General features: G+C 43.5%; 1 protein-coding gene across 2 annotated transcripts in view; it reads right to left on the bottom strand.

Moving 5' to 3' along the window:
* The window catches only part of cnsta (consortin, connexin sorting protein a), a 54,544-nt gene extending 52,053 nt beyond the window's left edge, over positions 1-2,491 (bottom strand). The window contains exon 1 of one of the 2 annotated variants that reach the window (XM_078229508.1): positions 2,422-2,491. The gene's annotated coding sequence lies outside the window, so the exon portion shown is untranslated. Of the gene's footprint in view, positions 1-2,254 lie in introns of both variants that reach the window. The other variant, XM_078229507.1, reaches the window with a different exon arrangement.
* Between the last annotated feature and the right edge of the window lie 11,819 nt (positions 2,492-14,310).

The following is a 14,310-nucleotide window of genomic DNA, read 5'->3' as shown; positions in this document are numbered from 1 at the left end:
TAAAAGTTGGTGAGAATCGTAGCGGACATGCCAAATTTCCTTAGTCTCCTGAAAAAGTAGAGGCATTGTTGGGCCTTCTTAACCATAGCATCAGCGAGGAGGGACCTGGACAGGTTGTTGGTGATCTGAACACCTAGATACTTGAAGCTCTCGACCATTTCCATTTCACCCCTGTTGATGTAGACAGGGACATGTCCGCCACTACAGCTCCTGAAGTCAATGACTATCTCCTTCATTTAATGACATTGAGGGGGAGATTATTGTCGTCGCATCAATTCACCAAATTCTCTTTTCTGTTCTCTGTCTTGTCATTGTTTGAGATCTGACCCACTGCGGTGGTGTCATCAGCAAACTTGAAAATCGAGTTGGAGAATTTGGCCAGTCATAGGTGTATAAGGAGTATAATAAGGGGCTGAGGACACAGCCTTGCGGGGCACAGGTATTGAGGAAATTCGTGGAGGTGGTGTTGTTGCCTACCCCTATTGATTGTGGTCTGTGGGTTAGGAAGTCTAGGTTCCAATTGCAGAGGGAAGAGCTGAGCCCGAGGCCACGTAGTTTGGAAATTAGTTTTGTAGGGATAATGCTGTTGAAGACTGAGCTGTAGTCAATAAATAGGAGTCTGACATCAGTGTCATTGTTATCCAGGTGTTCCAGGGTTGAGTGTAGGGCCAGGGAGATGGTATCTGCTGTGGACCTGTTGCGGCAACCAGCGAACTGCAGTGGATCCAGGAAATCTGGGAGGCTGGAACTGATCCGTGCAGTAACTGACCTTTTAAAGCACTTCATCATGATGGATGCCAGAGCCACTGGATGATAGTCACTAAGGCACACTGCCTGGATTTTCTTTGGCACAGGGATATATAATTGGAGGAAATTCTGCTCATTTAATACTTCCCGTGTCTGGGTTTCCTCCGGCTGCTCCAGTTTCCTCCCACAGTCTGAAAGATGTGCTGGTTAGGTACATTGACCTGAACAGGCATTGGAGTGTGGCGACTAGGGGAATTTCACAGTGACTTCATTGCAGTGTTAATGTAAGCCTTACTTGTGACTAATAAATAAACTTTAACTTTACTGGGTGTCAAACAAAGCAGCGTGACAAGTCGTAGGCAGTTGATGGTTTGGGACAGTGGGCAGTGAGGTGTAGCTCGAGATTATCAGCCTCCTATTGTGGGATCTCACAACATCTAGAACTATATACTTTATTTATCGTTCTGATACTATTGTTTTGAGAGCTGATGAATACCCTGACACACTAGTGAAAGCGAGACGCTACAATTGCAATTGAAGCAGAAAATATTAAAGTTGAAAATTTGCACCAAACAAAAAAAACTACAAAATCAAACAGAGGAGGATAGGTGTGAGGGTAGGTGGCTACGTTAAAATGATTTAGCCTGGAGATAGAATGTGATGCCGAATGGAGAAATAAAAAGAGACACTTGCATTTATATACTGCTTCTCAGGACCAAACATCTCAAAGCGATTTTGCCATCTATGAAGAATTTCCTTGAAGTGCTGTAATGCATGGAGCAAGGCAGCCAATTTGTGCACAGCAGGCTCCCACAAACAGCGATGTGATAATGACCAAATTATCTGTTGTTGTGATGTCGATTGAGTAAATATTGGCCTGGACACTGAGGATACCTCCCCTGTTCTTCCTCAGAATAGTGTAGTCGGATCTTTCACATTCAGGATTTAACGACTCATCCGAAAGGCAGAACCCTCTGGCAATGCAGCTCTCCCTCAGCACTGCCACTTGAAGCTGTCAGTCTGTATTTTTGTACCCAAGTAGCAGATGTTGACAGCTGGAAGAGCTTGAATTTAAAAAGGGCAGATAGATCCCAGTCTAACTGGATGAGAAGTCCAAGGGCAGAGGCACAGAGGGAGAGACACACACACAGAGGGGCAGATTAAATTAAACCATTCCTGCAAATAAAAACTGCATTGAGGAATGGCAACGAGCAGCTGGGGGGGGAGGGGTGGACGATGGCTGCTGTTGCTATAAGAATCACATCAGAGAGCCTGCAGCCAGCATTCACAACAAGCACACAACAGGCAGATACACCAGGGCTTTGGAGGTGAACATCGGCCACCATCTGTGACCGAGTTCCCAGTACACTGAGCAGCCGGCCATTTGAGGGAATGGGAAAAAAAACGTTGTGTTTTATCTTTTTTTTCCCTGAAAAAAACAGAAATTAAAATAGTCCGGAACAGGAGCGCTGCCAGTCAAGGAAAGGGAAAGAAGGCATTCACTCACCCGCGGTGGAAGCAGCAGCACCCCCCCACAGACTGCATCCATCGCCCGCCCAACCACCTTCTGCCTCAGCCACTCGCCCGGCTCAGGCCTTGACCCTCACAGCCAACCGTCACGGCGCGAGCTGCGGAGGGGGGGGGGGGGGGCACTCACTCGCGCGCTCTCCTCACCTGCTGGTCCTCGTGTCGCGCGCCGGCTCTGAGCTCGCGCTGTCGATTCTCTCTCTCTCTCTCGCGCTCCCTGCACATCCGGGTATTCTCGGCGCCTGACGCTTCGGGCATCGCGCGCGCGCGCGCGAACACACGCCTCAGCCCGGGCCAGGTAAAGACCGAAGAGGTCTTGTCACCTGTGCGGGGGACGGTGCCTCCCCCGCTGCCACCCTCTATCGAGGAGAGAATGGCTGTACACGCACTTCTGATAGCCCACCTCATTTGGACAACACCCAAACTGTATTCGGAGTCCTTAACAAGCAAAAAGAAAATAAGAAATAGCAGCTAGATCCAGGATTAGGTCCAGCTCCACCGTTCAATAGGATCAACTCCCATCAATGTATACCTCAACTCCATCTTCCTCTATCCTATAATTCACCTAGTACCCTCAAACAAATTTTGTACTAAATTCTTTTTCTCTAATTCAGCAAAGGGTATTTTTAGTTTGGATAGGCCAATTATAGTACAGGCGGCACTTATTAATTATTCACCTTGTGGCATTGGGAATCATCAGCCCACATAAAGTTGGCATATATTGATTTAAAATAAACATTAAGGTACCACCATGAAGGGGGAATGAGCTAGTCATAGTTCTATCCAGTTTATTTAATCTTCTCAGTCCAGTTGATGGCATTCTTACCACTGAATCAAACAGAAAGCTGAGAGTGTTACAACTTTTTGATCCCAGAGCTTTGCATGGGCGACAGAGAATATAATCTATTGTATAATCACATATATATATATATAATCACATAGCAATTCATTCCAAACTCTTAGAAACCATAGAAAATTACAGCTCAGAAACAGGCCTTTTGGCCCTTCTTGTCTGTGCTGAACCATTTTATGCCTAGTCCCACTGACCTGCACTTGGACCATATCCCTCCACACCCCTCTCATCCATGAACCCGTCCAAGTTTTTCTTAAACGAACAATATAACAGAGTTTAAGCTCACTTCCAAAACTTGTACATTTACTGAGTGAAAGTGACACTGCAGGAGATGAAATCTTTCAGGTTCAATGTTAAACTGAGCTGTTTTGTTCAAGTGATAAATATTAAAGAGCGATTAGTATGACCGAGCAGCATCATCGCTGTGATGTTTATTAGATCTTGCTCCAAATAATAAGAAACAGTTGAAGATTGAGAGCTATTTTAAGACTGTACATTTTTAAAAACCTCATTGCTGTTCCCCTAAAGCTACATGAAGGAAACCCCAGGAAAATGTCTGATTTGTTTGATCAGTGAGTGAATAGGTGCTGGGCCTTAAACTCTGGTGATGGTACCTTCATAATAGAAGGGAATTCTAGCATTTTGATCAACAGTGAAGAAGGAATGATGATTGATATATGTCCGAGGAAGGGTGTTGTGGGACTTGGCCCATCATTATCATAGAATCCCTACAGTGCAGAAGGAGGCCATTCGGCCCATCGAGTCTGCACCGACCACAATCCCACCCAGGCCCTACCCCCACATATTTACCCGCTAATCCCTCTAACCTACGCACCTCAGGACTCTAAGGGGCAATTTTTAACCTGGCCAATCAACCTAACCCGCACATCTTTGGATTAAATACACTTCTGCAATGGGTGACAGCATTTTTCAATTCCACTGCCTTTTCATTTGAATATGAAAGACACCAGATTGTCCCAGAAACCACAGTGATGTTATCGGCAAAGAGAAATCTGGTAGAAACATGCACCGCACCATCCCAGAATCTACAAAGACATTGATACGTTCAATGATAAGTAAATTCATGACCATTTCTTGGATTGACATGTCCAGCAATTCTACTCTTCCTCCTTGTAAGGAAGTGCCAGGCCTTCACTCAGGATCTGCTTCTAATGTTAGACAGAGATTGCCACAATTCTATGCTCTAAAACTTAATGGTACTTTGAATCTTACCCAGTTTATTTTGTGAACATTATTTTGTTTCTCTAGGGTACATTAACCTCCAATGGGAGCATATGTTCTTTTGCTTCCTCCTCATGCTTGAGAGGGCAGGAAGTGTTATATTTCTTACACTGCTTTTCCTTTTGTAAAGAGGGGAATAAGTGGAAGTTTATCTTCGATATCACTTTTGTTACCTGTCAATAGGAATACATCCTTTTCCTTACTGCCCCTGCCTCACTCCAACTCTGAAGAGAGGATACATCGCAATTGTCTGACATCTCTCTGCTTGGGCCTAAATCATCCCATGTCTGTTCTACAGTAATACACATTAGTTGATAGCAATGCTAATTATTTTCTTTATTGGATACAGCATCCTTCTATCTCTCAATGATTACTGCCAATTGTAAAGTGTTCTTAATGAAATACGCAATTTTCACAGCTGTATGTTTTGTCGCTCTCATCCCATCCCCACCATTGCTACTAGTTATGAATGCAATTTAGTTTCAGAACTAACTGCAGTTTTAAAACCATGGCTGGACAACATAAACACACTGAAGTGAGACATAGCGTTTCTTGGCATGATTAGTCAGTGATAACAAATAGAGTCATTCACATAACTAAAAGCAGCTGCAGAAGAAATAGAAATACCCAAGTAATTGGAACACTAGTGGGTTTTATGGCTCTTCAAGCCTATTCTTCCATTCAACAAGATCATGGTTTATTATCTACCTCAACTCCCATCCCCCAATATCCAAAAATCTACCAATCGCAATTTTAAATATACTCAATGACTGAACATCCATAGACCATCAGGCATTGAAAATTTCAAAGGTTCCCAACCCTCAAGTGAAGGAATTTCTCATCTCAACTCTAAATGTCCAGCTCATTGAATACATAGAAGCATTACAACCATGTTTTTAAAAAAATCATAAATTTGAAATTAAAAGCCTAATGCCGACCATGAAACCATTGCTGATTGTCATAAAAACCCATCTGGTTCTCTAATGTCCCTTAGGGAAGGAAATCTGTTGTCCTTACTAGGTCTGGCCTACATGTGACTCCAGATCCACAGTAATGTGGTTGACTCTTAAATGCCCTCGGGGATGAGCAATAAGTGCTGGCCCATCCAGTGATGCCCAAATCCCAAGAACAAATAAAAATGCCAGGTTTATTTCATAGAAATCATAGAAACCCTACAGTACAGAAAGAGGCCATTCGGCCCATCGAGTCTGCACCGACCACAATCCCACCCAGGCCCTACCCCCATATCCCTACATATTTCCCACTAATCCCTCTAACCTACACATCTCAGGACACTAAGGGCAATTTTTAGCATAGCCAATCAACCTAACCCGCACATCTTTGGACAATTTGCGATGCTGTAAAGCGCATTATTCTCAACTTTTGATTTAACTCCTGAAAAGTACAGGCAGAAATTTAAGAAACTCAGGAAACACTTAATGAAGTGTGGAGTGTAAAGCTCCAGCAGCTAGACACACGTGTGGATCATTTTCATCTTGTGAGCACAAACCAGCAGTCACAGGCGAGAGACTAGTTTGGTCACACTGTTCACAGTTAAGTCATTCAATGAGCCAGTTACTCACTCAACCCTGATTAAAAGGTCAGAATGATGTGGAGATGCCGGCGTTGGACTGGGGTGAACACAGTAAGAAGTCTCACAACACCAGGTTAAAGTCCAACAGGTTTATTTGGTAGCAAATACCATAAGCTTTCGGAGCACTGCTCCTTCGTCAGATGGAGTGGAAATGTGCTCTCAAACAGTGCACAGAGACACAGAAATCAAGTTACAGAAAGGGAACCTTTCGACCTCCTCAGAAGACAAACACGGGACACGGTGGACAGAGTACCCTTCGCCGCCCAGTACTTCCCCGGAGCGGAGAAGCTACAGCATCTCCTCCGGAGCCTTCAACATGTCATTGATGAAGACGAACATCTCGCCAAGGCCATCCCCACACCCCCACTTAGAACATAGAACATAGAACAGTACAGCACAGAACAGGCCCTTCGGCCCACGATGTTGTGCCGAGCTTTATCTGAAACCAATATCAAGCTATCCCACTCCCTATCATCCTGGTGTGCTCCATGTGCCTATCCAATAACCACTTAAATGTTCCTAAGGTGTCTGACTCCACTATCACTGCAGGCAGTCCATTCCACACCCCAACCACTCTCTGCGTAAAGAACCTACCTCTGATATCCTTCCTGTATCTCCCACCACAAACCCTATAGTTATGCCCCCTTGTAATAGCTCCATCCACCCGAGGAAATAGTCTTGCCTTCAAACAACCACGCAACCTCAAACAGACCATTGCCCGCAGCAAACTACCCAGCCTTCAGGAGAACAGTGACCACGACACCACACAACCCTGCCACAGCAACCTCTGCAAGACGTGCTGGATCATCGACACGGATGCCATCATCTCACGTGAGAACACCATCTACCAGGTACACGGTACCTACTCTTGCAACTCGGCCAACATTGTCTACCTGATACGCTGCAGGAAAGGATGTCCCGAGGCATGGTACATTGGGGAAACCATGCAGACGCTACGACAACAGATGAATGAACACCGCTCGACAATCACCAGGCAAGACTGTTCTCTTCCTGTGGGGGAAGCACTTCAGCAGTCACGGGCATTCAGCCTTGGATCTTCAGGTAAGCGTTCTCCAAAGCGGCCTTCATGACACACGACAGCGCAGAGTCGCTGAGCAGAAACTGATACCCAAGTTCCGCACACATGAGGACGGCCTAAACCGGGATGTTGGATTTATGTCACATTATCAGTAACCCCCACAGCTTGCCCCCTGGACTTGCAGAATCTCACTGGCTGTCCTGTCTGGAGACAATACACATCTCTTTAACCTGTGTTTAATGCTCCCTTCACCCACATTGTCTGTACCTTTAAGACCTGGCTGGTTGTCGGGATTCGCATTCTAATCAGTATTCTGTAACTTGATTTTGTCTCTGCGCACTGTTTGAGAGCACATTTCCACTCCATCTGACAAAGGAGCAGCGCTCCGAAAGCTTATGGTATTTGCTATCAAATAAACCTGTTGGACTTTAACCTGGTGTTGTGAGACTTCTTAAAAGGTCAGAAGGCAGGGAGAAATGTGGCAAGGCAGGCCACAGAGTAAACCACTGACGGTCTCAGAAATCTTGCAAAGTAAATGCGGAATTCTTGCAAGCTTGCAAGGCATGAGACGGCAAGTTATGTTGTAATTGGTAGTGGAGGTAGATGGTGTGAAGCCACGGGGCAGTCTCTGAATATTATACACAAGGTGGATGTGGTTGTGAGATGAAGGCTGCCCATTCACAATGGCATCCTGGTGAAGGACCACCATTCTGAACAGCAATGCGACCCACATTTGGCATTTGGGGACTGTAAGTGAGCACAAAGGTACTCATTACCAGAGTTTAGCCAGAATACTTTGGTTATATATGGCTCAGGGAAGTGGGAGCTTATTCATCCATACCACATGGTGTTTTATCATGAAATTACGCTTAAATGAAGCAGCATTATTAGTGGACAGCTTGGGAAAGAAGAGATCAGGACTCACTGGTTTAGTTTTTCACACTGCAGATGTTCCAGGGTACAGATGCTATAGGAAAGATAGAACAGGAGGTAAGAGAGGAGGGGGAGTTGTGTTTTTGATTAGGGAGAACATCATGGCAGTACTGAGACGAGATATATCCGAGGGTTCGCCCACGGAGTCTATATGGGTAGAGCTGAGAAATAAGAAGGGGCAATCACTTTGATAGGGTTGTACTATAGGCCCCCAAATAGTCAGCGGGAAATTGAGGAGCAAAGATGTAAAGAGATTACAGATAGCCCCAAGAAAAATAGGGTGGTAATAGTAGGGGACTTTAACTTTTCCAACATTGACTGGGACAGCTATAGTATTCGGGAGTTTGGATGGAGAGAAATTTGTTGAGTGTATTCAGGAGGAATTTCTCATTCAGTGTGTGGATGGCCCAACTAGAGAGGGGGCAAAACTTGACCTTCTCTTGGGAAATAACGAAGGGCAGGTGACAGGAATGTTAGTGAGGGATCACTTTGAGACCAGTAGCCATAATTTCATTAGTTTTAAGATAGCTATGGAGAATGGCCCAAAGTTAAAATTCTTAATTGGGGTAAGGCTAATTTTGATGGTATTAGACAGGAACTTTCAAAAGTTGATTGGAGAAGTATGTTGGCAGGCAAAGGAATGTCTGGTAAGTGGGTGGCTTTCAAAAATGTGTTAACCAGTATTTAGGTAAGCACATTCCTTTTAGAGTGAAGGGCAAGGCTGGTAGAAGTAGGGCACCCTGGATGACTCAGGATATTGAGGCCCTGGTCAAGAAGAAGAAGGCACATGACATGCATAGGCAGCTGGGATCAAGTGGATCCCTTGAATATAGAGGGTGTCAGAGTAGAGTTAAGGTGGAAATCAGGAGGGCAAAAAGGGGACATGAGATTGCTTTGGCAAATAAGGCAAAGGAGAATCCCAAAACCTTCTACAAATACATAAAGGGCAAATGAGTAACTAGGAAGAGAGTAAGGTCTCTTAAGGATCAACAAGGTCATCCATGTGTGGAGCCACAAGAGATGGGTGAGATCCTAAATGAATATTTCTCACCAGTATTTACTGTTGAGAAAGGCATGGATGTTAGGGAACTTGGGGAAATAAATAGCCATGTCTTGAGGAGTGTACATATTACAGAGAAGGAGGTGCTGGAAGTCTTAAAGCGCATCAAGGTAGATAAATCTCCAGGACCTAATAAAGTGTATCCCACGATGTTGTGGGAGGTTAGGGAGGAAATTGCAGGTCCCCTAGCAGTGATATTTGAATCAGTGACAGCCACAGGTGAGGTGCCTGAAGATTGGAGGGTGATAAATGTTGTGCGCTTGTTTAAGAAGAGTTGCGGGCTAAAGCCTGGGAACTGCAGGCTGGTGAGCCTAATGTCTGTAGTGGGTAAGTTGTTAGAAGGTATTTTGAGAGACAGGATCTACAGGCATTTAGAGAGGCAAGGACTGATTAGGGACAGTCAGCATGGCTTTGTGAGTGGAAAATCATGTCTCCTGAATTTGATTGAGTTTTTTGAAGGGGTAACCAAGAAGGTAGATGAGGGCAGTGCAGTTGACGTTGTCTACATGGACTTTAGCAAGGTCTTTGACAAGGTACCACATGGTAGGTTGTTGCATAAGGTTAAATCTCACGGGATCCAGGGTGAGGTAGCCAATAGGATACAAAATTGGCTTGATGACAGAAGACAGAGGGTGGTTGTAGAGGGTTGTTTTTCAAACTGGAGGCCTGTGGCAAGTGGTCTGCCTCAGGGATTGATGCTGGGTCCACTGTTATTTGTCATTTATATTAATGATTTGGATGAGAATTTAGGAGGCATGGTAAGTGAGTTTGCAGCCGACACCAAGATAGGACAGCAAAGGTTATCTCGGATTGTAACGGGATCTTGATCAATTGGACCAGTGGGCTGATGAATGACAGATGGAGTTTAATTTAGGTAAATGCGAGGTGATGCATTTTGGTAGATCGAACCAGGGCAGGACTTACTCAGTTAATGGTAGGGCATTGGGGAGAGTTATAGAACAAAGAGATCTAGAGATACATGTTCATAGCTGCTTGAAAGTGGAGTCACAAGTGGACAGGGTGGTGAAGAAGGCATTCATATGCTTGGGTTCATTGGTCAGAACATTGAATACAGGAGTTGGGACATATTGTGGAAGTTGTACAAGACATTGGTAAGGCCACACTTGGAATACTGTGTACAGTTCTGGTCACCTGATTATAGAAAGGATATTATTAAATTAGAAAGAGTGCTGAAAAGATTTGCTGGGATGCTACCGGGACTTGATGGTTTGAGTTATAAGGAGAGGCTGGATAGATGGGGAATTTTACCCTGGAATGTAGGTGGCTTAGGGGTGATCTTATAGAGGTCTGTAAAATAATGAGGGGCGTAGATAAGGTAGATAGTCAACATCTTTTTCCAAAGGTGGGGGAGCTTAAAACTAGAGGGCATAGGTTTAAGGTGCGAGATACAAAAGGGTCCAGTGAGGGAATTTTTCACAGAGGATGGGGAGTGTCTGGAACGAGCTGCCAGAGGCAGTAGTTGCGGTGGGTACAATTTTGTCTTTTAAAAAGCATTTAGACAGTTAAATGGGTAAGATGGGTATAGAGGGATATGGGCCAAATGCGAGCAATTGAAACTAGCTTAGTGGTAAAAGCTGGGTGGTGTGGACAGGTTCGGCTGAATTTTGTATCTCTCCCCTTAAACCTATGCCCTCTCGTTTTAGACATGTCCTTGTGTGGGGGGCTAGAACTACGGCCACTGTTTCAAAATAAAGGGTCTCCTATTTAGGATGGAAATGACTTTTTTTTCTCTCGAGTGTTGTTAATCTTTGGAATTCTCTCGCCCAGAGAGCGGTGGAGGCTGGGTCTTTGAGTATATTCAAGGCTGAGTTGGATAGATTTTTGGTTGACAAGAGTCGATGGTTATGGGGGACAGGGAGGAAAATGGAGTATTCCGACAAGGATTGTCAGTGAGATCAAATTGGATTGGCTTTGTTCAGCATCAGATAGTATCTCACATCCTTGGATGTGTGGTGGCATAAAATGGTTTAGTGCACAAGCATCAATAGCTATGTCCTTTTTCAGACTTGCAAGAGTGGAAGATGTGTCAGGCAGGTCCCTATGACTGTGCTCCAAACTGAGAAGCAATATTGTTTCTGAAAGAGGGATTGCATTTTACTGATGGATTGGATCAACACTTTGACACATTGTTTCCAATCTGACCTGAAGATTTGAACAACACTATTTTAACCAGGTCTTCAAATTGTCTCAAATCTGTCAGGTCAAAATTATTTTCGAAGAGAAAAAAGTAGTCACGTGTGATTTTCGACCCCAAATTGTGTTCCACTCATTGGTTTACAACCTATTTGACTGGTTTCCTTTTTATTGGTTAAAACCCCGCTCCCTCAGTCCCATCCCAACCTAACAGCTGATTGCGACCAGGAATACACAAACTCCATATCATTCGATTTAGGAAATGGTATTTTGCATTACAGCAGAATAACTGCTTTGAGGGTGGAAAGTGAGGAAGATAAGACACCAAATGGGAAGAAATTCATATCAAATGACCAAAGGTATGTTGGAAACAAATTGTTAGCATGCTTTTAATGTGGAGATGCCGGCGTTGGACTGGGGTAAGCACAGTAAGAAGTCTCACAACACCAGGTTAAAGTCCAACAGGTTTATTTGGTCTGACGAAGGAGCTGTGCTCCGAAAGCTTATGGTATTTGCTACCAAATAAACCTGTTGGACTTTAACCTGGTGTTGTGAGACTTCTTATTGAGCATGCTTTTAAAGCAGAGAAGGTAAAACGCTAACATATCGAAGGTTTTAACTGAATATCTACCCGACAACAAAAACCTTCAGGGAGGGATCTCTTTGCATTAGTCAGTATGTTTCTTCATTTTGTAATCCAATGTAACAGTTTCACAGCCTCTATTTGATATATTTAAATTTAGTATCCATTAACCTTTCTCGTGCACCCTGTTAATTCAAAAACCTTATTTTTTTCAATTCCCTGGAAATGTGAAGCCTATCAAGGTTTTAAATTAGCTTGAGATTTAAACAACTGCTTTGTTGGACCCACATTAGCTTTCCAACTTGATGTTGTCCTTTGGGAGCTTTAAGTGCACTTAAGTGGTTTTTACCTTTTCCAGTTACACAAAAAGGTTTGAATACTAGTAATGTTAGCAGGTGTACTCTCAAAACAGCCCTTTGTGTTGACAGGTACGGGTCAACCCATGTCAAAAGCAGTGAAGTGTTAAATGTCTATTTTGTATGAAAACTTGAAAAATTATATTAAAGTGAAGCTAGCAATATCTAAGTTCCCAAAAGGCTGTGATACCATTTGGATTATATCAGACACCCTTTAGTGCATCCTTACAAAAAGTTTACTTATTAGTCACAAGTAGGCTTACATTCACACTGTCGTGAAATTACTGTGAAAATCCCCTAGTCGCCACACTCCAGCGCCTGTTCGGGTACACTGAGGGAGAATTTAACATGGCCAATGCACCTAACCTGCACATTTCTGGACTGTGGGAGGAAACCGGAGCACCCGGAGGAAACCCACGCAGACACAGGGAGAATGTGCAAACTCCACACCCTGACCCAAGCTGGGAATTGAACCCAGGTCCCTGGCACCGTGAGGCAGCAATGTTAACCACTGTGCCACCCTGTTTTCTATTGAATAGAAATCTCTGTGATTACTGGTACCCACTATTAAACATTAACAACATTAGTACCATTACTTAGTGTAAATTAGATTTTAGTTGAATACATCAGATAAGTTGCTGTAAATCTACCAATAAATGACTTCTGGGTCCTATGCTGTATCTTCCCACACCAAATGTGCATGATATTTTCTTCTGCCTGCCTTTCTGCAGTATCATACAGGGATTCTTATTATTTTGTGTTAGAGTATACTGAAAAACATTTCTGTGCAATATATCATCAGTATCGCATTATGCAAGCTACCAATAAATTTTAAAATATTAAGACAGTGTTTGACCACTATTACTAAATACATTGTATAGAAATTAAAATTTCCCATCTCAAATAGTATAGAATCATAGAATCTCTATAGTACAGAAGGCCATTTGGCCCATCGAATCTACCGACCACAATCCCACCCAAGCCCTATTCCCGTAACCCCACATTTACCCTGACACTAGGGTCAATTTAGTATGGCCAATCAACCTAACCTGCACATCTTTAGTATCTGTTGCTTTGACCGTTCTGACTGTGCTTGATCTGGTGATGTTGTGTCCTGGTGGAAAGTTGCATTTTCCACTAGAGCACCTTCCACTTGCATCCTTCTCTCAGTCTTTTACTTTTGACTCCATCCTGAAAACTAGAGCAATTCTGTGGGCAGGAAAACACAAAATACTTAAAACTTTCTTAGTGCAACACCTCCAGATCTCGGCACCCAGTCATCAGAATCTGTGTTTGCAAGATTAATAAATTGAAAGGGAGGCAATGGTGTAGTGGCGTTGTCACTGGACTAGTAATCCAGAGACCCAGGGTAATGCTTTGAGGTCCAGGGTTCAAATCGCACCAGGGTAGACATTGAAATTTAAATTCAATAAAAATCTGGAATTAGAAGTCTGACCATGAAACCATTGTCAATTGTTGTAATATCCTTCAGGGAAGGAAATCTGCCATCCTCACCTGGGCTGGCCTACCCATGATTCCAGATTCACAACAATGTGGATGACTTTTAAATACCCTCTGAAATGGCCAAGCAAGCCACTCAGTTCAGGGCAATTAGGTTTGGGCAATAAATGCTGGCCCAGTCAATGATACTCACATCACACGAATAAATAAAAATTCTACTTTATGGATGTTTTCTGATGAAAGTAGAATAGAACAAAGAACAATACAGCACAGGAACAGGCCCTTCGGCCCTCCAAGCCCGTGCCGCTCCCTGGTCCAAACTAGACCATTCCAGACGGTGCATGTGGTAAAAAAATAATCGAGGACTTGAAGCCCTGGTTTATTTGCTTCTGTGTAAAGCCAATACTTGTAACGTTCAATATGGAGAAGAACCTCAGCTACTATCACTGCATAACATGACTGGGAGGAATTACATGTACAAATACAGCAGTGAGATGCGATATGAATCCCATACAAAGAAAGTTTATTGCTTTACATTTAAATGTTCATGGAAGCATGTTGCCAGATGCTGCCAGAGCTTTGAATTATAGGAAAATGGGATAAGGTTACTCAGCTGAAAATATTGGTGACAATAATTGAAGAACCAATTTTAACATATTTCATAAACTCTGATGCTTAAACACAAGACCAAAATAATCAGCGTTGGAATTGCACCAAAAACCAAGCCATAAGGCTTTGATTTTCAAGAACAGATTTATTTG

This window comes from Mustelus asterias, chromosome 15 (assembly GCF_964213995.1).
Source record: "Mustelus asterias chromosome 15, sMusAst1.hap1.1, whole genome shotgun sequence".
Lineage (NCBI taxonomy): Eukaryota > Metazoa > Chordata > Chondrichthyes > Carcharhiniformes > Triakidae > Mustelus > Mustelus asterias.
The sequence above is the reverse complement of the archived record's forward strand: the minus strand, read 5'-3'. Positions and strand labels throughout refer to the sequence as shown.